Source organism: Loxodonta africana, chromosome 4, assembly GCF_030014295.1.
Source record: "Loxodonta africana isolate mLoxAfr1 chromosome 4, mLoxAfr1.hap2, whole genome shotgun sequence".
NCBI lineage: Eukaryota > Metazoa > Chordata > Mammalia > Proboscidea > Elephantidae > Loxodonta > Loxodonta africana.
This window is the reverse complement of record NC_087345.1, coordinates 174,398,333-174,421,485: the sequence shown is the minus strand read 5'-3', so window position 1 is coordinate 174,421,485 and position 23,153 is coordinate 174,398,333. Positions and strand designations below refer to the sequence as shown.

At 40.7% G+C, this 23,153-nt stretch overlaps 1 protein-coding gene across 3 annotated transcripts in view; it reads left to right on the top strand.

Annotated features, from left to right (window-relative positions):
* Positions 1-14,592: 14,592 nt before the first annotated feature.
* The window catches only part of ARHGAP12 (Rho GTPase activating protein 12), a 116,673-nt gene continuing 108,112 nt past the window's right edge, over positions 14,593-23,153 (top strand). For 2 of the 3 annotated variants that reach the window (XM_064285053.1, XM_064285051.1), the window contains exon 1: positions 14,593-14,774. The gene's annotated coding sequence lies outside the window, so the exon portion shown is untranslated. The remainder of the gene's footprint in view (positions 14,775-23,153) is intronic. The other variant, XM_064285054.1, reaches the window with a different exon arrangement.

The window sequence follows — 23,153 nt, the reverse complement described above, 5'->3', positions numbered from 1 at the left end:
CTCAGCATTGAAACAGAATGTGAAGGGGAAACCAGGAAGAGTAGGCGAAGATAAGTGATATACTTTACTATACAAATGAAATAAAAGCTCATCTTACTTTTATAAAATAGCTCAGCTCCTTTATTTAACCCAGTACTCATTTTTATACTGCATTTGGTAATGTTCTGACCAGTTTTCAAACAACAGATTATATATTATAAAAAAATACCAGAAATACGGCCTCATCGTGAGACATGTTGAAGTCATTACGGATCCACAAAATGTTGCCATTGCATGCCTCATCTTTTTAAATGACTTAATTAGATCTGATTTAATTTAACTCGATGGGGGAGAGAGTCACCCTTTTATTCTGTAGCCATCTTCCTGAAATACTGGCACTTCTGTGTATGATTTTCTTCTGAATATAATTAGAACAAGTGCAAGAAGGCAACAGCAATACAGGCTCCCTGACACGGGATCTGCTGATGGACTCGCACTTTGCATTGATGAATATCCTGACCCAGGCTCAAAGAACGTGATTCCTATTGGCAAGGGCAGACACTTAAGACCAGTAAATAGGACTCGAATGCTGATAATAATTCTAGAATTGCCTTTACTTCATTTAGGGAGGTTAAGGAACCTCTATAAACACCCCTGTCTGAAAAATGGGGATAATAATAGTTTCTCTTCTTACTCAACAGGAGTCCCTGGGTGGTACAGTTAACATGCTAGGCTGCTATCCAAAAGATTGGAGGTCTGACTCCACCAGAGGTGCCCCGGAAGAAAGGTCTGGTGATCTACTTTGTAAAAATCCGCCATTGAGAACCCTATGGAGCACGGTTCTACACTGACACACATGGGGTCGCCACGAGTTGGAGTTAACTTAACTCAACAGCAACTGGTTTTGGTTCGTATCCAATGGGATACTTTAAAGAGTACATTATATGAGGAAAATATTTTGAGAATGAAAGGAAGAATGTTATGTATTATTATGTTGTAGGAAATGTTACTTTAAAAAATATGTCAAGAAGCAAAAACAGCTTCCTTTGTCAAAAATGCTGAGTTCATAAAAAGAATCAAGGAATACAGGGAGGGATTAATAGGATCTTAGACTCATCCAAATCAACCCTCTCATTTGACAGCAGAGGAAAGTGAGGTTGTGAGAGGTATTAACTTGTCTAGGAGGACATTGCTAATTAATGACAGAGCTAGAATGCCAATGTGGAAGTCCTGAATTCTCTCGAGAAATCGTTACGCTGGCCTCCTGTCCCCATCCAGTCCATAGCAAGTTTCTGTTGTTGTTAGGTGCCGTGGAGTCAGTTCCCACTTATAGTGACCCTCTGCACAACAGGACCCAGTGCTGCCTGGTTCTGCACCGTCCTCACAAGCACTGCTATGTTTAAGTCCAATGTTGCAGCTACTGTATCAATCCATCTCCTTGCGGGTCTTCCTCTTTTTCGCTGACCCCCTACTTTACCAAGGATAATGTCCTTTTCCAGGGACTGGACCCTTCTAAGCACCATCAAGTAAAGAACCCAATCTTCTTGTCATCTTTAATAGGAACTATTTCCATCCCTCTCCCTATTTTGTTTTATGAGGGCTAAAATTTTGTTCATAGTAAGAATAACAAGTACTTTAAATAAGCAGACAACATAATTTGAATATATGTAAAATTATAACATTATATGTCTGAAAGTTTAGGAAATAAGCACCAAAGAGCATATCTTTTTTTTTTTTATTTGTACTTTAGATGAAGGTTCACAGAGCAAACTAGTTTCTCATTAAACAATCAATACACATACCATTTTGTGACATTGGTTGCCAACTCCATGACATATCAACACTCTCCCCTTCTCGATTTTGTTCCCTATTACCAGCTTCCTGTCCCCTCCTGACTTCTAGTCCTTGCCCCTAGGCTGGTATGCCCATTTAGTCTCATTTTGTTTTATGGGCCTGTCTAATTTTTGGTTGAAGGGTGAACCTCAGGAATGACTTCATTACAGAGTTAAAAGGGTGTCCAGAGGCCATACTTTTGGGGTTTCTCCAGTCTCTGTCAGACCAGTAAGTCTGTTTTTGTGTGTGTGTGTGAGTTGGAATTTTGTTCTACATTCTTCTCCAGCTCTGTCCAGGACCCTCTACTGTGATCCCTCTCAGAGCAGTCAGTGGTGGTAGCTGGGCACCATCTAGTTGTGCTGGACTTAGTCTGGTGGAGGCTGTGGTACTTGTGGTCCATTAATCCTCTGGACTAATCTTTCCCTCCTGTCTTTAGTTTTCTTCATTCTCCCTTGGTGAGAACATATCTTCATCAAACTGAAGCTGTTCTTAGAACTGCATTTGGAATGCACTACCTTTCACTGCAAACATACAGGAGAGGTCACCAAAATGAAGTGGAACCAGTTTGACAGAGAAGATGCAATCTCATTTCAACAGATTGATTAATATGAGAAGAAATAAATTTGTTAGAGGAAGGCTCTCAAATCTTTGTGACTTAAAAGAGAAGCAGGTAAAAAAGGGAATCTACCCGTCCTTTCAGCTAATCATTTAAAGGGACAGTGTGTGCAACTCTCAGCAGAAATAATGTGATTTGTGATAAGGAAATTCAATACCCAGAGAGTCTTATTCATCAAAGAAAATAACCAGCAAGTTGGTTTATCTGTGTAAAGCTATATGAAGTTACAAGGAGCCCTGGTGGCTCAACGGCTAAGCATTTGGTTTGAACCCACCAGTGGCTCTTTGGGAGAAAAGACCTGGTGATCTGCTCCCATAAAGATTACAGCCTAGGAAACCCTATGGGGCAGTTCCACTCTGTCATACAGGGTCACTAGGAGTCAGAGTCAACTTGATGTCACATAACAGCAACAACAGGAAATTATATTAGTAGATCACTTTCAAATGGCTCAAGAGCGCAAACCCATTATAACAATGGTACTAGTGAAGCCAGGAGTCCCTGGGTGGTGCAAACAGTTAATCCGCTCCAGTGCTAATTGAAAGGTTGGAGGTTTGAGTTCACCCAGAGGCACCTCGAAAGAAAGGCCTGGTGATTTACTTCTGAAAAACCAACCATTGAAAACCCTATAGTGCACAGTTCTATTCTGACACCTCAGATGGGCAGCTGAGAAAATTTGTCTAATCAAGAGAGAGGATTTCTTTTTACCCCCAATTTATTTAACTATTATAGAACTTCTGCTTTATTCTATGTATTTTTCCCCATCCTATGTAGGATTTTTTTTTTTTTTATGTAGGATTTAGTATGTATTTAGATATACAAATTCTCTCTCTCCACGCACACATGTGAAATAGGCAGAAAGAGTTAATTAGAAAAAATGGTAAGAAAGTTCTACATGGGAAGCACTTTCTGGGCCTTTTTCCAAGTTGCCATAACATTTGCCTATTTTTAGTTCTTTTGTTAAAATAAACCTTTTGAACTTAGTACACTGTGGACACTCAATAAATGTCTGAGATTTATTCAATAGTTCACTTGAATTTCACAATCTTACAGAATATGTAAAGCACAGGAACTTTGACACAGTTCTAGACTGAAATTTGGTAGCCCTGTGGATTCTAGATTTAGTGATGCTACGCCAAGAAATGAAGACGGAAAGAGTCTAATTTTCGTCATCAATTTCAATCTCTTCTCTTGCTAACCTTCGAACATAACCTTTAAGGCAGTAAAAAGAACTGTTTAAAGTTGTACGTTCTCACTGCCCTTGCACCCCTATAGATGAAGGTGAAGACTATGTTGTGAGTAGCTTAAGAGAAACAAAGGCCCTGCATAGGGACAGAGCGAAAATTTGTCTCAGAATCATGGAAAGTATACGTGACAGGAGTATTCAGTGAAGCCAACACCTCGCTCTTGTAGAAGCTGTCATAGAACACTTAGCGGCTGCATTTTATATCCCATATAACGGTGCCTCTAGCAACGCTGAGTGAGAGCATTGGTGTTTTCCTGACTCAAAAGGAGAGGGGTGTGCCGCCTGCTGAATCACCCTCCTCATTTCCTGGGGCACCTGGGTGTTCCAAGACACTAATGGAGGATTAAATAATAGTTACCATGACAGCTACCTAAATGCTGTCATGATAATATCAACAGATGTATTACAGAGCTCTTTGTAATTTGAATTTTCTTCCTTCAAAAACCTCAATAATTTTAATAACTGACACCTTCAATCTCTGTATGTAAGGTTGATCTAAAGAATTGGAAAATCCTTTTCTTTTTAAACTGAGGTAGGATGCCATATTAAGATACAATTCACCTCCTCACTTAAAATTTATTCCTTCTAGTGAATGATGATTGACATAAACCGAAAAAAAAAAACCAAAAAACAAAAACCCAAACCCACACCTGTTGTGTTGATTCCATTGGTTATAGTATTTTTAGAAATTAAAAAGAGGAATATTAAAATGAAAATTAAAAGTTTTAACAATTTTTTTTTTTTTTAAATTTACAGGAACTTGAATTTGAGAAAACTAATCTAAATACTTTAAGCATTAGCCAGTATGTTGTGGGCATGGGGCTGGCTTTATGGCTGCCAGGGTTCATGCACATGATCACAAGTGAGAACCTGCCTGTGGAGGGTTTGTATTTGGTAGAGAGACGCTCTGTCCTCCTCCTCTCCTTTCCAAGGATTACAGCAATCAGTGAAAGCAGCGGAGCAGCAGCAGACGTTCCTAGTGACCCTGTATTTTTATGATGCCTTTAAAAATTTACTTTTAAGAGGTTTATAATACCTTTTAGGAGGATTATGGTAAAGCCTCATCTACTGAGGAGCACTTGGAGTCATCAACATGAACATCATAAAATGTTAGCTGACCTCGGATAACCTGACCTAGTAACCCATTGCTGTCGACTTGATTCTGCCTCATGGTGACCCTATAGGTCAGGGTAGAACTGCCCCCTAGGGTTTCCGAGAAGCGGCTGGTAGATTTGAACTGCCAACCTTTTGGTTAGCAGCCAAATGCCTAACCATTGTGCCAGCAGGGCTCCTAGTTGACCTCAAGGGTTATTGGAATGTCTTTACTAAATGTTATCAAACCACTAAACCTGTACAAGTCTTAAGTCTCTTAGCTGCTGCTTTTTAATTTTTGGCAAAATATATATAACAAAAAATCTGCATTTTAACCAGTTTATAAGTGTACACTTCAGTGACGTTAGTTACATTCACCACGTTGTGCAACCATCACTACTATTCCAAAAGTTTTCATCTCTTCAAATAGACACTCAGTATCCCTTCAGCAATAAGCCCCCATTTGTCCCCACTTCTAACTCCTGGTAACCACCAATAACCTTTTGTCTCTATGCTTTTTTCTATTCTAGATATTTCCTGGAGCTCCAGTGTAAGTGGGATCATACAATATTTGGTGGCACACTGGTGAAGAGCTCAGACTACTAACTAAAAAGTCGGCAGTTCAAATCCACCAGCTGCTCCTTGGAAACCTTATAGGACAGTTCTATTCTTATAAGGCGCAACTGGCTCAACAGCAATGGGTTTGGTTTTTGGTTTTGGTTTGGTGTAAGTGGGATCATACAATATTTGTTCGTTTGTCTCTGACCTATTCCACATCTCATAATGTTTTCAAGGGTGATTCACATTGTAGCATGTATTAGAACTTCATTTCCTTTATAGCTGAACAATATTTCATTGTATGGATATACCACTTTTGTTTATCCATTCATACGTTTATGGACACTTCGGTTGTTTCCACCTTTTAGTTATTATGAATAAGGATGCAATGAGCATTGGTGTACAGGCATCTGTTTGAATGCCTGCTTTCAAATCTAAATCTTCTGAGAATATATCTAGGAGTGGATTTGCTGGGCCATTTGGTAATTCTGTTTTTAATTTTGAGAAACTGCCAAAGTGCTTTCCACAGTGACTGAACCACTTTACATTATACCAGCAATGCACAACGGTACCAATTTCTCCACATCCTCGTCAATACTACTTACTTCCCATTTTTTTCTGATAATAGCCATCCTAGTGATTCTGAAGTGGTATTTCATTGCGGTTTTGATTTGCATTTCCCAACCCGATGGCTCGCAACAACAATGATGTTGTAAGGGGCCCTGGTGGCACAATAGTTAAGCACTCTGCTAACCGAAAGGATGGTGGTTCAAACCCACCAATGGCCCCATGGGAGAAAACACCTGACAATCTGCTTTCATAAAGACTAAAGCCTAGGAAACCCTATGCGGCAGTTCTATTCTGTCCTATAGGGTCACTGAGTCAGAATGGACTCGATGACATACAACAACAACAATGATGTGCTTTTCGTGTGCTTGTTGGCCATTTGTATTTTTTTTTAGAGAAATGTCTATTCCAGTTCTTTGCCCATTTTTAAATAGAGTTGTCTTTTCGTTGTTGACTTGTAGTTCTTTATATATTCTGAAAATTAAACCTTTATCAATATATGATGCCCAAATGTTTTCTCTCATTCTGTAGGCTGTCTCTTAACTTGGTTGATAAACTCCTTTGATGCACAAAAGTTTTTAAGTTTCATGAAGTCCAACTTACCTACCATATCTTTTTTTGCTAATGCTTTTGGTGGCAGATATATCTAAGAATCCATTGGCAAAAATAAGTTTTACTTGAAGCTTTACCTCTATATTTTCTTCTAAGAGTTTTATGGTTATAGTTCTTACATTTGGGTCATTGATACATTTTCAGTTAATTTTTATATGTGGTTTGAGAGATGGGTCCAACTTTATTCTTTTGCACGTGGAGATCCAACTACTCTTTCCCCATTGAATGGTCTACATTTATGAGTTATGAGTCTCAATTCTATTCCATTGTTCTATATGTCTATCCTTACACCAACACCAGATTTTTTGATTACTGTAGGTTTATAGCAGGTTTTGAAATCAGAAAGTGTGAGTCCTCCTCCTTTGTTTCTTCTCAAGATTGCTTTGGCTATTTGGGGTTCCTTGCAGTTCCACATGAATTTGAGGAGCAACTTTTCATTTCTGCAAAAAAGCTCTTAGAATTTTCATAGGGATTATGTAAAATCTATAGATTGCTTTGGTATTATTGATATTTTAACAACATAAAGTCTTCCAGTCCATGAACATGGAATGTTTTTTCATTTGTTATGTCTTGTTTAATTTCTTCCAACAATGTTTTACAGTTTTCAGTGTACAAGTTTTTCACGTTCCGGGAAAAATTTATTTCTAGGCATTTTATTCTTTTAGATGCGATTGTAAATGGAATTGTTTTCTTAATTTCCTTTTCAGGTTGTTCATTGTTGGTACATAGAAAACAATAGATATTTGCATGTTGATCTCGTACCCTACCACTTTGCTGAATTCTTTTATTAGCTCTAGTACCTTTCTTGTAGATTCTTTGAAGATTTTCTATATATAGGACCATGCTGTCTGCAAATAGAGATAGCTTACTTCTTCCTTTCCAACATGGATACCTATTATTTCTTTCTCTTGCCTAATTATTCCAGCTAGAGCTTCCAATACAATGTTGAATAGCAGCGTTGTTGAAAGCAGGCATCCTTGTCTGGTTCCTGATTTTAAGGGAAATGCTTTCAGTCTTTCACCATTGAGTATGAAGTAAGCGGTGTTTTTCAAAATGCTGTCTTTATCATGAAAGGGTATTGGATTTTGTCAAATGCCTTTTCTGCATCAACTGAGATGATCACGTGGTTTTTTTTTTTTTCCTTTATTCTACTACCGTGGCGTATTACATTAATTAATTTTCTTATGTTAAACTACCCTTGCATTCCTGGGATAAGTCCCATTTGATCGTGGTGTATAATCCTTTTAATGTACTTTTGGGTTTGGCTTGTTAATATTTTGTTGAAAAACTTTGTGTCTATATTCATAAGGGATAGTGGTCTGTAGTTTTCTTTTCTTGTGGTATCCTATCTGACTTTGGTATCAGGACAATGCTGGCTTCTAGATTGGGTTCGGAAGTGTTCCTGCCTCTTCTACTTTTTGGAAGAGTTTGAGAAGGATTGAGGTTAATTCTTCTTTAAATATTAGGTAGAATTCACCAGTGAAACCATCTGAGCCTGGACTTTTCTCTGCTGGAAGGTTTTTGATTACTCCTTTAATCTCTGTACTTGCTATAGGTATGTTGAGATTTTCTATTTCTTCTTGAGTTTGTTGCTTCTTTTAATCTGGTTCTTTTCTCCTTTCATTTCACTTTCCCTCAGGATGTTGGCTATTGCTTTTTTGCTGAAGTGTTCCTTGGACAAATATTCATCAGACATTTGTTGTATTTCTAAATTTCTCTAGGTTAGGAAACCAGTTAACTAAGTATCAGTTAGGGTCTCGTCAGGAAACAGATGGCCCGCTCGAATGTAATGGAAGTGAATTTAATGATGAGTTATTCACAGATGTGTGGGCAGGGTGAGGGAACCAATAAGGGATGGTGAGGCACCCAGGGACAAGTATGGTGGGAAGCCATTCTCACCCCTACACCTCCAGGTAGAAGAGGAACGACCAGGGTTGCAGAGCCTGGTGGGAGCAGTGGGAGTCATCAAAGGCTACCTGACAGGAGCTGCATTTGTGGAGGTAAACAGTCACTCCCAGAACCTCTGCAAGGCAAGGAGTAAAAGGGAATAAATACCCCTACCTTTCTCTTCTTTCACCCTCCTATCTCCTATCAATGCCTCCCAATCAAAAGTCAAAAGAGTAAGGGAGCCTAGTTAATGCAGTTCATTGGGGTTAGCTTCCAGAGCATTGAGTAGGATAGAAAAGGGTGGAGAATGGGTTTGGGGTGGTGGGGCAAATGGAGAATAACCAATCTATTGAATTCATAAAAATTATGGATCAAGTGAAAGCAGGTTTTCAGAAGTTTTGTTTATAAACTCTGTCCCATTGAGCTCCCTTCTCCTTTTTTCTTTTCTTTTTTTTTTGGTTCTTAGCTCTTTGGATAAGCTATACTGCCAGATAGCTAACTTGTAATTGATCTGATTTGTACTCCTATAGTCATCACATTTGGATTGATACTGAGAAATGGTAAGGTTATACTTAATGTCACAACAAAGATGACTGTGCCTTTAATATTCTATTATTTTTAATATCACTATCATGATTATAGATTAGAATTTATATAACACTTTCTGACCACATAAAAATGTTTCTCCCTAAGTATGAAATAGAGAAAATTCTTCAAGATTGAGCCCTCAAATCAACATTATACACAATTATAAGGGTCTTTTGGAGCCCTGGTGGCACAATGGTTAAGAGTTTGGCTGCTAACCAAAAGGCTGGCGCTTCGAATTTACCAGCTCCTCCTTGGAAACCCTATGGGGCAGTTGTACTCTGTCCTATAGGGTCGCTATGAGTCATAATCAACTGAATGGCAACGAGTTTGGTTTGGTTTGGTTATAAGGGTGTATTGGTAGCACATACACTGCAAGCAATGTAAATCTCACAAGCTCAGTTAAAAGTGGCATAGGGCCCTGCCGCTGTGAAATTGGAGAAATTGTCAAGCATCATCAGGAAAATACCGCTATGACAGCAAGCTCCATCCTGCACATATATCTTGAAGATCCCATAAAGTCAAATTTGCATTTGAGTTAGGGCTGCTAAATTTCATTTTAGAATAGCAGAGAGGTTGGGGGTGATCCTCCTGGTGCCTTGCCCATATCCCCTTGCTCCTGTAACTTCAGCACATACCAAGTGATGTCCAGCTGCCAGTACCTACATTTCTTTGTCTGGGGCTTTCTATTGCTTTTTTGCTTCTGGCTTCTAGGAGCTGCCCTCAACCAATGACTGATAAGTGTATAAATACCTCAGCTCCCTTGGCTTTCTGATGAGATAATGCCAAGGCCTATGTTTTACATTGCTGTCAGAATTTCCCTACTGGATGGATGAAGCTCCAGTTGCCCACAGTGGTAGCTGGTTTGATGATGTGCCCTTTATTGACTGCCTTTCCTTCCCCATCTCACTTCCTCACTCCTGTTACTGGTGCTTCTTTCACTTCCCAAATAACTTTTTTGCACTCTATTCCTTGCCTCAAGGCCAGCTTCTGGGCTACACTAAGAAAGAGATAAATTTTCATCTCCTACCTGCACAAATCTGTAAAGCACAATCTTCCACTACTTTATAACAAATTATTCTGTTATTAAGAGTTGAAACCCCTTCCCCAGGTGTTTAATTCTATCATTTACTGACCATCTACCACGTGCCAGGTTCGGGACCAAGTGTTCTTCTATGTTATCTCATTTAATCCTCACTCTCATTTCAAAAGAAATTTTTCTTTTTTTTTTTTACTCATTTAACAATCATATGGATTTTAATACCGCAATTTCTTTTGATGTTTTATCTATTGCCCCAAATTACTTACGCTTTCATAAAGCTTTCTCTACAAATTTACTTATTGCCAGCTACTTGCTAGAACCTCCAGTACAATGTTGATCACAGAAGTGGCAAAAGCAGACATTCTTCCCTTGTTCCCAATGTTAGGCAAGGACCTTTATTTTTTCAGCTAAGAAATATTTTTGCTTAGCTGTGTTTCATATAGAAGCATTGTACTACTCCCTGTGACAAATACTGAATGTTTTTTTATATAGTGTAAATAGGCTTAAATAATGAATTCTTGATTTTTAAGAACTTTTTTGGCTAGGGTTATTACCTTAGTATTTATTTCTGATTCTGAGTTATATGTGGGACTATAAAATGAGTACACACTTAAAGAATTTAGGCAGAACAAATTATCAATGAAAATATGTCTGAGTGATCGACTAGGTGATTTGGATAGTTGAAATTTGAGTGCCAATTACTAACTTTCTTGAGTTAGGTAGTCCAGGCTATATCAGTTTGGAAAAAAGCTCCGGGTTGCAATTTGCCTACTTGCCTTTTAGTCCTAATCATGCCTGCATCTGTCTTTAACAGACCATAAGTTACAAAACTGATCATGTAAATTTATAGAGTGAAAACTGACTTTTCACAAGAAAATACTACAAAGTCCTAAAATCCTTAAAGTATTACATAAATTTTACTGCTATTTTAATCCATAATTATAACACTGAGATTTCTGGAAAAAGTTCATTAATAAAGGTAATCAAATACTGAAACATATCAGGCAAATCATTTACAGGGCATCTGTGTAACCCACAGAAACAGGAGGCAGTTGCCATTACAAAGTGGGTGCGTCAACAGATAGACACAGAAACACAAGCCTTCAGTGCTTTTTCCAAACGTATTTTTCATGACCTTAACTAGGAGACAGCCAAATGGTTCATGAAATTCTAATTTGATTGTTGAAATCAGAGGATCTGAGTTGTTAAAAGGTAGTCAAATTAGGCTCTACTTCAAGAGAAATAATAAAAGTACTTGTGGAATTTTACATACCTTTTTTTGATAACCCTCAAACTCAATCTGGTATACCTTGATTTTTAATTATTATGGTAAAGCATACCTATTGTTCAATAAAAACTTCATGAATATCACTCTGAATTATTAAAAAGCTTACCTGATATATCCACTAGCTTATTTGATATATGTACCAGTTTATTCTAATCAGGTAAAATTTTATAAAATGTATGAAACCTGAATGCTTTTATAACAAAATAAAGATACCAGAATTATTTTAAATTAAAAGATTTTATTTAACATTTTGAATAGGTAAATATTCTCATGATTTGAATATCAAAAAGTTTAAATATGAACACAATGAAAAGTCTACATCCACTGAGTTCTTATCCCCCCACAGCTAGTTTGTTCTGTTGTTAGGTGCCCTTGAATCAATTTTTGACTCATTGTGACTCCAGGTGACAGAGCATAACTGCACCATAGGGTTTAATAGGCTGTAATCTTTATGGAAACAGATCACCAGGTCCTTCTCCTGCAGAGCTGCTGGGTGGGTTCAAACCACCAACCTTTCGGTTAGCAGCCACCAGGGCTCCTTTGTTTGCCCTAATTAAGTGCATCTACAAGCCAATTCTGCACTCTTATTCTGCTTTTTTCACTTAACAGGAAAATCTTGGAGATCTTAATATTAAAAAGTAAAGAATCTTCTCATTTTTCTTTTCTGTTAACAGCTGCTTAGTGTTCAAATGTATGAATATATCATAACTAGCCTCCTGTCGGAAACCCTGGTGGCACAATGGTTAAGTGCTACAGCTGCTAATCAAATGGTCAGCAGTTCAAATCCGCCAGGCGCCCCTTGGAAACTCTACGGTGCAGTTCTACTCTGTCCTATAGGGTCGCTATGAGTCAGAATTGACTCCACGGCAGTGGGTTTGGTTTTCGTTTAGTCTCCTGTTAATGGATATTTATGCAATTTCCCATCTTACGCTATTCTCAACAACACTGTAAGAAATACCTTATCATTTTCAGATGTGGAACTATAGGTGTAGGATAAATTCCTAGAAGGAAAACTGGAGGTTTAGTGTATACATGCATTTGTAATTTTGATAAAAAAAAAATTTTGATAGATACTGCCAAATTCTTGTTTCCCTACAACCTAGCCAAAAACAGGGATGCTAGATAAAACTTCATGCTTTTTCATTTAGAAATGTGCAATGAAAAGTGGGTTACCTAGCAAAGAATTAGGAAGAAAGTAGGACAAGTTTATTTAGCAACTTACAGTGCACATTTTCAGTCAAAAATACATTCAACAGGAATTTACAAGAGCATCTTGCATATGCCAAGGGATATATACATAAACAAATCAGACCCAAGTCTCTGCCTTTGTGGAACTTACATTCTCCTTCTCCACTCTGGAACTCTTTGCTACTTCATAAGAAGCCAGCTAAATGTCAGTATGCTGAAAACAATCTGTTGCGATCCTGAGTAGAGGCGTCAGACATATGCAACAAGTGTTATTTAAAAACTAACAAGAGGCAATGTTGCATATGATTTCATGGCTCTCCATCAGGTCCTTTCAAAAACAACACACTGGCAAGAGCGCTCTTTTTATCTGACTCCATCTGTTGTGGGTAGTGATCAGCATACTGTGGGCACCGTCCTATCATCTGAGATTACGTTGCGAAATAGGAAGTGGGGTTACAGCAGATCAGCAAGTGTATGCAAACTGTGTGGTTCTATCTCCAGCTGAAACCAATGGCAATTCAGGTTTGGGGAGTAGGGAAGATAAGGTTATCAACACATTCCCATCAGGGCACAGTTTCCTTTTTGTTATCTGTTCTTGTTTTGGTTCTAGAAAGAGATCACAAGGGGATTCTATGGAAAATAGTTTCGAAAGCATAAAACGGCAACACTCTGTATGCTGAACAGGGGCATGGAGGGGGGAACATGTTAGAAACTGAGGGAGACAGGAAAGATGGTAGGTGCCAAGGAAAGGAAGGTAGCAAGTGCAACGATATAGTTCCATGCTTATTTAAAGAAAACTCACTTTAAGCATCTTTCTTTTCTAAAAGGAGAATATCTTAACTCTCTTAGATTTTTTTTTTTCTTAGATTTATTACATTTTATAAAGAGGTGGTAAAGTACAGTTGCTAAATTCTTGCAAATAACCCAGTAGGTTCTTTGTGTTCTTTAAATAACAAATGAGAACTCAGCTTGTGATAAGGATGCCAGACATTGTAGCATCTTTTTTTTTTTTTCACACAGAAAAAGAGCCCATTCCAGACAATGGTTCTGAATCACATCCTGAACTTTTTTTCCTCCTCGTCTGTAATGTTAAAGTTTTATGATATAGTATGTGGCACCATAATAGATGCTATCAACACTGGTTAATGAATGAGTGGTTTCTGAAGTCCTAAGAATTCTTATTTTTCTCAGTCATTGGATTTTAGAACTAGAAGGAGGGGACTTTGAGTTGAGACAACACTCTTATTTGATAGCTGAGGTTAACAAGGGTGAAGTGACAACGGCAGGGCCAGATTTCTTTCCGGATTCCCAGTCCAGCAGGGCTCCTTTTGCCATTGGATCACCATCCAAAATCTTTAATGCCCATGACTTTCGAGTTTTCTGCCGCCACACTGCAAACTGGGATGGCTCTGTACAATGTCACTGTGGCCCCAGCTGAATGCTGAAAGGATGGCCAGGCTGCTCTGGACCCGCGTGTCTGCGGAGCGGCTCTTCCCGGGTCCCCAGGGGCCTCCTCAGACTTAAGTCTGCACAGCTGGTTCAGCACTGAGCCCTGGTGGCCCTGGTGAAGGACAGCTCCCTACGGACCCAGTAATGGACTCAGTGTCCCCGGTGTTCCATTTTGAATCCCTGAGGCAGCGGGTAACACTTTTTCAAGTCTCCCAGCGGGATTTCCGGGGTTGTGAACGTCTGACCTAGGCCCGGCCGCAGCTCCCATCAGGGGATCAAGGAAGGGCGGGGGCAGGACCCACGGCCCCCGTGTCTTTCCCTGGGCTCCATTCCTATCAGCCCAAGGCTCAGTCCGCTTCCCGTTCGCCCTTCCCTCGTTTTCCCCCACGAACATTTTCTCGGCGCGTCCCACTTCACGTTCCCAAGTGCTTACACCCACTTGGCCGGCGTCTCCCCCGCCTGCCCGGTTCCCGCCCTCTCTCCCCTCCCCCCCTTCACCCCGCCCCCCGGAACCGCGGCGGCCGCCTCACCCCGCGCCCCGCGCCGCGCCCCGCCCCTCCGCGGTCGGCAGGCCGTCACGTGAGCGGGCGCGCGGCCCGGCTCCCCGCCCCGCCCTCGCGTCAGCGCGCGCTCCGACGTGCCCTGGAACTTACCCTCCCTCGGAGACCAGCCTGCGGGGACGCGGTTGGCCTCGGCGGCCGCCGTGTTTATGCTCTCGAGGCTTGCTTCGCCGCCCACAACCACCGTGCTGGCCACGGCGCCGCCGCTTGCTGACGGGGAGCTGCCTCCTGCCCTCAGCCCTCCGGCTCTCTGCCTCGAGGCCGCCGGACCCCCGGTAAGGTGGAGGGGCGCGGGTCCTCGCCGATGGCGGGGAGGGTGTGAGGCGCCTGCACAAAGGCGCCCGCGGGCGCTCCCTAGCCGGTGCCCGCGGAGGGGCGGCGGAGTCAGGGGAAGGCGTGTGCTGGAGGTGCGTCTGCCGAGGTGAGCGCGAGCCGAGGGCTGCGAGCGCCCCACGGGGGTCGGGCCGAGGGGGCGCGCAGGTGTGGGCGCCGCGGGGGGAGGGGCGGCCGTGCCAGCTCATTGGCTGACGTGGGCGACGGGGTTTAAATGGCTCGAAGTTGTGGCTTTTCTGCCCCCCTGGGTTTCCTGACTTCCTGTGTGAGGGCAGCGCCTGTCCGCCCCGCCCCCAGGAAGGAGGGTGTCGGTGTGTGTGTGTGTGTCGGGGTGTGTGTGTGTGTGTGTAAGAGGCTGGCCCGGGTGCTGTTGCCGCCCTCCCTCCTCACAGCTCAGGTGTGCCCGCTGCCTACTGCTGTAGGGTGTGCAAACCTCCGCCCACCTGAGACCTCCCTTAGAGGAGTGTTGACCTTAAACAGGGCACTTTCTTCTCCGCAGTCCTTAGAGGCGCCCCGCCCCTGCTGAATGGACAAAGTGTTACCCTACGGCTGGCTCTTCTAGGAGGCGTCTCCTCAAAGTCCTTGAATTAAAAAACCCTCTTTACAAGCTTGCTGCTCTCCTCCGATCTCAGTTGATTGTCTTCCAGGAATGGCATTCCTTTACGTAGTGTATGTTAAGTTACTGCAGAACCTCTTGAGAAGAAATGGCCACACGATCGTCGTTAGAAAAAAAGGCACGGCCTTCAGCTTTAGAGGCTTGTGATGTTTTTCTTTCCACTACAGTAGGAGTTTTAAATGCTTTTGCACATGAAGTGTTTCTTATGGGTAAAGGTTGTTAACACTCTAATAACACGTTTGGTTGTGGCTTCCTTTATGGTTAATTATGACATATGGAAGTAGATTTTATTAAATCTGTTATACATACATTCCTAAGGGGAGACGATATGGTAAAAGCATTGAATGATGGAGTTACACTTTTCTGGTCCCGATTCAGCAACCCATCTCCAGAGGTGAGACCTTGGAAGAGTCGGAGTGTCTCAGTGAAAGGTTGTTAAAAAGTATGTAGCTCTCAACCACACCGCTTTTATACTTAAAAGTCGGGAAACGATGGCCTAGAGATGTATTTATCTGTCCATAACCAGTTTTTCTTACCTGATCTAACCCGTTACCGTCGAGTAGATTCCGACTTATGGCGACTCCGTACACAGAGTAGAACTGCCCCATAGGGTTTCCAAGGACCGGCTAGTGGAATCGAACCACCCACCTTTAGGTTAGCAGTCAAATGCTTAACTAGTGCGCCACCAAGGGCCCTACCTGACCTATAGGAGGGTATTACAGAATGGGTCATCTTTCTGTACTCTTCTGGTCTGAATAGACAGTCTGGCTGCTGGTGCCAGCATTTTTGTTTGTTTTAAAAAAGCCCTAGAACGTTTGGGATCCCAGAGCAGTGCCTAAGAGCAGCTAGTGAGGGCATGACCCTGAGCTATGCAAACTGGGCACATATGTCTGACCCATGGTTGCATGTGGCAACGCTACCCTGGAGGTATTTCTGTGGGGAAAATAAAGTGTAATGTAATAGATGGTGTGTGTGTATTTGTTGATAGATTTCTTTTTTTACTTTAACAACCATAGAAGTTGGAGAAGATTGCTCCTCCTTGATTCTTAATATAATGCCGCTTGTATAGATTCAGGAGCCTTGGCGGTGCAGTGGTTAAAACCCTGGGCTGCTAACTGAACGGCAGACTGTTCGAACCCACCAGCTGCTCCATGGGAAAAGAATGTAGCAGTCTGCTTCCATAAACATTTATGGCCTTGGAAACCCTATGGGCCAGCTCTACTCTGTCCTGCAGGGTCGCTATGAATTGGAATTGACTAGACAGCAATGGGTTGTATAGATTTGTTGCCCTTACATAATCGTTACTATATTACCTGGTCTTTTTGTTTTACCAGTTTTTGTGAAGCTCAGATCAAAATATGTAAATGCTGTAAAAAAACAAACAAAAAAAACAACATCTTGCTGGTAGTTAATTATCATTTGGCTTTTCTTTCATTAATTAGAAAGTTTCTGCCGAGTGCTTTTTTAGATGGTCTGATAGAAAACAGACTTTACAAATTTAAGTACTGTAAGTTATGCAAAATTTTTAGAATAAAAAGGGCAATAGAATTTCAAAATTGGTCAAAATATAATAGTGAATAGTGGTGATTTGTAAAGTTTGTTAATGGTAGCACCAATATTTTAATTACCTGAGAAAATTGACACTGGTTGAGAGCTTAGCTGCTAACCCAAAATTTGGCAGTTCGAATCCAACAAGTGCTCTTTGGAAACCCTGTGGGGCAGTTCTTTGTCCTATAGGGTTGCTATGAATCAGAGCTGTGCTATGGTATTAGGAGAAAATTGATACCAAGAAAAAGCAGTTTAAGATAAATCTGCCTAAAATGGCATAATTTTATAGCAAGTAGATAGAGCCCCTGTGGCACAGTGGTTAAAGTGCTCTACTGCTAACCAAAAGGGGGGGCAGTTCAAACCTACCAGCCACTTCATGGGAGAAAGATATGGCAGTCTGCTTCCATAAAGACTTGCAGCCTTGGAACCCCTATGGGGCAGTTCTACTTGGTCCTACAGGGTTGCTGTCAGTTGAAATTGACTAGATGGCAATGGGTTTGGTGGTTTGGTTCTTAGTTGGAGAGAACAGTGAAATTAAACTATTATTTTATCCTACATTTAGTTATAATTAACTGTTTTGTAGAATGAAGAGTAAATTAGATGTACAAAAGTAAGATAGTACCACCTAACATCTTATACTTTAAATGATTCTTTTCAAATCATCCTTGTGGTTTTTCTTCTTTCTCTTCAGTTAACTGACCCTTTTGTGTCAGATCCTGATTAGTTTTGCTGGATTTAGTCATTTCCCTGTCACTTCCATTGACTTGGTTAAGAGCTTGGCTGCTAACCAAAAGGTGGGCAGTTCCAATTCACCGGTCTCTCCTTGGAAACCCTATGGGGCAGTTCTTCTCTGTCCTACAGGGTTGCTATGAATCGGAATCGACTCAGTGGCAACAGGTTTGGCTTGGTTTTTGGCTCATTGACTTAATAAATATCTTGTAGTTTCATTTTGCAGTTGACTAGTTTTTTATTTGATCCGAGTGCCAAATGCTGTCTCTAAGCTGCCCCCCGCCTTTGATAATCTAGTGTTTCTCAAACTTTAATGTGCCTAGGAATTACCTGCACTTGAAACAAGTCCTCAAATGATGCAAATTACGATGTTCTGCCCACACTATGCTATTCTAGGCCAAGTGCTGTCCAATAGAAATATGGTGTAAACCATATGTGTAATTTTAAAGTTTATGGTAGTCACACTTAAAAAAGTAAGAAGTGGAAAAGCGAAATTTTAGTGATTTATTAAATGTTGAAATTCAGTGTATCTAAAATATTGTAATTTTAACATATAATCAGTATAAAATTATTGAGATAGTTTATATATTTTTTTGGACTAAGTCTTTGAAATCCTGTGCATATTTCAGCACATCTCTGTTCAGTCTAGTCACATTTCACATGTTCAGTAGGCACGTGTGACCAGTGGCTGCTGTATTGTACAGCGCAGTTCTAGAGTCTGGAATCTAGATCAGTCTATTCTAAGTGTGTTTTCGGATTGACCCCGTTAGCAGCTCTTGGGAACCTGTCAGAAATGTAAAATTATGGGCCCCACCCCAGACTTACTGACATTAGAGTATCTGGGAGTATGACCCTGTAATCTGCGCTTTAAAAGCTCTCCAGGACATGCCTGCAAAATGTATCCTGGGTGGGACCATGGAACAGAAAAAGGGCATTAGGGAAAAGTTGAGAAAATATGAGTAATATGATTTTACTCAACCCCAGTGCTAATAGTAATGTATCCGTATTGGTTCATTAGTTGTAACAAATATACCATACTGTGGTAGTGTAAGATGTTACTAATTGGGAAAATGGGTGTGGGGTATGTGGCAACTCTCTGTACTATCGTCACAATAATCCCATAAGTCTAAAACTCTTCTAGAAGAAAAAGTTTATTTTTTTTTTAAAAAAGAAGCTTTCCAGGTGATTCTTTTGTTCAGTAAAAAGTTTGAGAAGCACTGATCTGGGTATTTTTATGACCTACATTATTGCAGCTGAGTGGGCAGGATGGAGGTTAGTATTAGGTCGGGCAGGGTAATAATAACAGTGTTTTTGTAATAAGAGCTAAAAATTAAGTTCTAGTCACTGTACCGAATTCTTTACTCATATTAACTCATTTAATTCTTCCGATATTTGGCATGTGCTATTAAAAAGCTCCATTTTATAGATGGAAAAAACTGAGGCTCAGCAAGGTTAAGTGACTTGTCTTAGGTCAGCATTGCTAGCAAGAGGCAGAAACAGGATGTTTGTAATTTTATAAGTAATCACTTCATTTTTGAGTATTTTTTCTATTCTTAGAACTTTTGCTTCCTTGAGTATGTAATGATTAATGTGGATACTTCATACCACACTTTGTAGTTTATGAAGAACTTTTTCACATTTTCTCTCTCCATCCTCACAGGGATCTTTTGAGGTTTGTACTATGTCCTTTGTTATGCAGATAAGTTAACCTGCTCAGGGTCTGAGAGCTGGTGTACTGCAAAGTCTAGATACAAACTTGAGGCCTCTAACTCTGAGTCTTGGGCTCTTTCCTTTGTACCACAGCAGAATTTAGAATACATTTTGAGACTCATAGTGACCCTATAAGGCTGGAGTTGAACTGCCCCATAGGGTTTCCAAGGAGTAGCTGGAGGACTTGAACTGCCAGCCTTTTGGTTAGCAGCCAGGCTCTTTACCACTGCACATCAGGGCTCCAAGATTAGAGTAGCTATCTCTAAAAGTTTGCCGAAAATTATCTATGTTCCTTATCTGTATTTGGGTTAAAAAAAAAAAAAAAAGACTCAGGTTTATTGAAGCATAATATGCATGCTAGTAGAATAAACTAGAACTACAGATAATAAGCTAGGAATAAGCTACAGATACATTGATGAATCTCAAAAGCATTATGGTAAGTGGAACAAGCCAGACACAAACGGCTACATACCGTATGATTTGTATTTTTCTACTTGAATATGCAGTGATCAATGTGGATACCCTGTATCATGCATTGTATAGCTTACTGAATATCTTTCCATGCTTTCTCCTTCCATCCTCACAAGGATCTTTTCAGGGTTGTATTGTCCCTTGTTTTATAAAGGGATGTGTGTGCCACATTCGTTCATGCATTCACCAGTTGATAGGCCTTGGGTTGTTTCCAGTTTCTGGCTGTTATGAATGAAGTTCTGAGTGTTCATGTAATGCCTTCACATGGACATATGTTTTCATTTCCCTTTAATAAGTACTTAGAAGAGGGATTGCTAGGTAACATGGAAAATGAATGTTTATAAGAAACTGCCAGATTATTTTCTGAAGTGACTGTACCATTTTGCATTCCCACAAGCAATGTATGAGAATTCCATTGCCATACAGAATATCTTTATATTAAAAAAATTTTTTTCATTGTGTTCATTATTTTATTGTGCTTTAGGGGAAACTGTACAGCACAAATTAGGTTCTCATTCGAAGATTTATACACAAATTGATTTGTGACATTGGTTGCAATCCGCATGATGTGTTAGCACTCTCCCCCTTTCCCTTTATACCTAGGTTTCCCTGTGTCCATTCATCCAGCTTTCCTGTTCCTTCCTGCCTTCTCACCCTTGCTTTTGGGCACTTGTTGCCCGCTTGGTCTCATATACTTGATTGAACTAAAAAGCACATTCTTCATGGGTGTTATTACTTGTTTTATGGGCCTGTCTAATCTTTGACAAAAAGGTGGGCATTGGGAGTGGCTTCAGCTCTGAGTTAGCAGAGTGTCTGGGAGACATAGCATCGGGGGTTCCATCAGTCTCTGTCAGACCAGCAAGTCTGGTGTGGTTTTGTGAATTAGAATGTTGTTCTACATTTTTCTCTTGCTCTGTCCGGACCCTCTATTGTGATCCCTATGGGAGTGGTCAGTGGTGGTAGCCAGGCACCATCTAGTTCTTCTGGGTTTAGGCTGGTGGAGGCTGTGGTTCATGTGGTCCGTTAGTTCTTTGGACTAATATTTTTCTTGTGTCTTTGGTTTTCTTCATTCTCCTTTGCTCTGGACCTGATGAGACCAATAGAGGTATCTTAGATGGCTGCTCGCAAGCTTTCAAGACTCACCAAAGTAGGATGTGGAACATTTTCTTTATGAACTGTTATGCCAGTTGACCTGGATGTCCCCCCAAGACCATGGTCTCCAGCCCTCAGCCCCAGTAATTGGGTCTCTCAAGGTGTTTGGATGTGTCTAGGAAGCTTCTCTGACTTTGCCTTGGTCAAGTTGTGCTGACTTCCCCTATACTGTATGTTGTCTTTCCCTTCAACAAAATTAACGCTTGTCTACTATCCTGAGTCGGAATCGACTCGATGGCACTGGGTTTTACTGGGTACTATGTAGTTAATGATTTTCCCTTCTCACCCCCCCCCAGCTTGTAACCATCAAAAATTGTTTTTTTCTATGTGTAAACCTTTTCTTGGGCTTTTATAGTAGTGCACTCATAAAATATTTGTCCTTTCGTGATTGTCTTATTTCAGTCACCATAATGCCTTCCAGTTTCATCCATGTCATGATCTGTTTCATGGATTCATTGTTGTTCTTTATCATTGTGTAATGTTCCATTGTGTGCCTGTACCATAATTTATCTATTCTTCTGTTGATGGGCACTTAGGTTAGTGAGCACTACTTGACCAAGGTTTTAAGTTTTATATTTAGGTCTTTGATCATTTTGAGTTTTTTTTTTTAATTTTTTTATTGTGCTTTAGATGAAGATTTACAGAACAGATTAGTTTCTCATTAAACATTACACATTTTTTTTGTGACATTGGTTGTCAACCTCACGACATGTCCACACTCTCCCTTCTTGACCTTGGGTTCCTCATTTCCATTTGTCCAGCTTTCCTGTTCCCTCCTGCCTTCTTGTCCTTGCCTCTGGGCTGGTGTGCTCATTTATTCTTGTATAGGTGATTGAGCTATGTGTATTATTGTTTGTTTTATAGGCCTGTCTAATCTTTGGTTGAAGGGTGTACCTCAGGAGTGACTTCATTCAGTACTCAGTGAAAAGGGTTTCCAGGAGCCATACCCTTGGAGTTTTTCCAGTCTCTGTCAGGCCAGTATGTCTGGTCTGTTTTTTGTGAATTAGAATTTTGTTCTACATTTTTCTCCAGCTCTGTCCGGGACCCTCTATTGTGATCCCTGTCAGAGCAGTCAGTAGTGGCAGCTGGGCACTATCTGGTTGTGCTGGACCCAGTCTGGTGGAGGCTGTGGTAGTTGTGGTCCGTTAGTCCTTTGGATTAATCTTTCCCTTGTGTCTTTGATATTCTTCATTCTCCCTTGCTCCAGACAGGTAGGGACCAGTGGAGTATCTTAGATGACTGCTTACAGGCTTTTAAGACCCCAGACTCTACTCACCAAAGTAGAACGTAGAACATTTTCTTTATAAACTGCATTATGCCAGGTGAGCTAGATGTTTCCCAAGACCATGGTCCCCACAGCCCTCAGCCCAGTAATTCAGTCCCTCAGGGAGTTTGGATGCACCCATGGAGCTTCCATGACCTTGCCTTGTACAAGTTGTACTGGCTTCCCCTGTATTGTGTACCGTCTTACCCTTCACCAGAGTTGCCACTTATCTATTGTCTATTTAGCTCCCTCCCTCTTAACCATCAAGATTGTTTCTTTTTATTTGTGTAAACCTTTTCATGAGTTTTTACAGTAGTGGTCTAATACAGTATTTGGCCTTTTGTCATTGATTTACCTCACTCAGCATAATGCCCTCCAGGTTCATCCATGTTGTGAGATGTTCGCAGATTCATCATTGTTCTTTATCATTGCATAGTATTCCATTGTGTGTATGTACCAAAGTTTGTTCATTCATTCATCTCTTGGTGGGCACTTGGGTTGTTTCTATCTTTTTGCTATAGTGAATAATGCTACTGTGAACATGGGTGTGCATATGTCTTTTTGTGTGACGGCTCTTATTTCTCTAGGATATATCCCTAGAAGTGGGATTGCTGGATTGTATGGTATATCTATTTCTAGCTTTCTAAGGACGTGCCATATTGTTTTCCAAAATGTGTGTACTATTTTGCCTTCCCACCAGCAGTGCATAAGGGTAGCAGTCTCTCTGCATCCTCTCCCACGTTTGTTGTTTTTTGTTTTTTTTTATTTGTGCCAGCAATGTTCTGCTAAGGTGGTATTTCATAGTAGTTTTCATTTGCATTCCTCTAATGG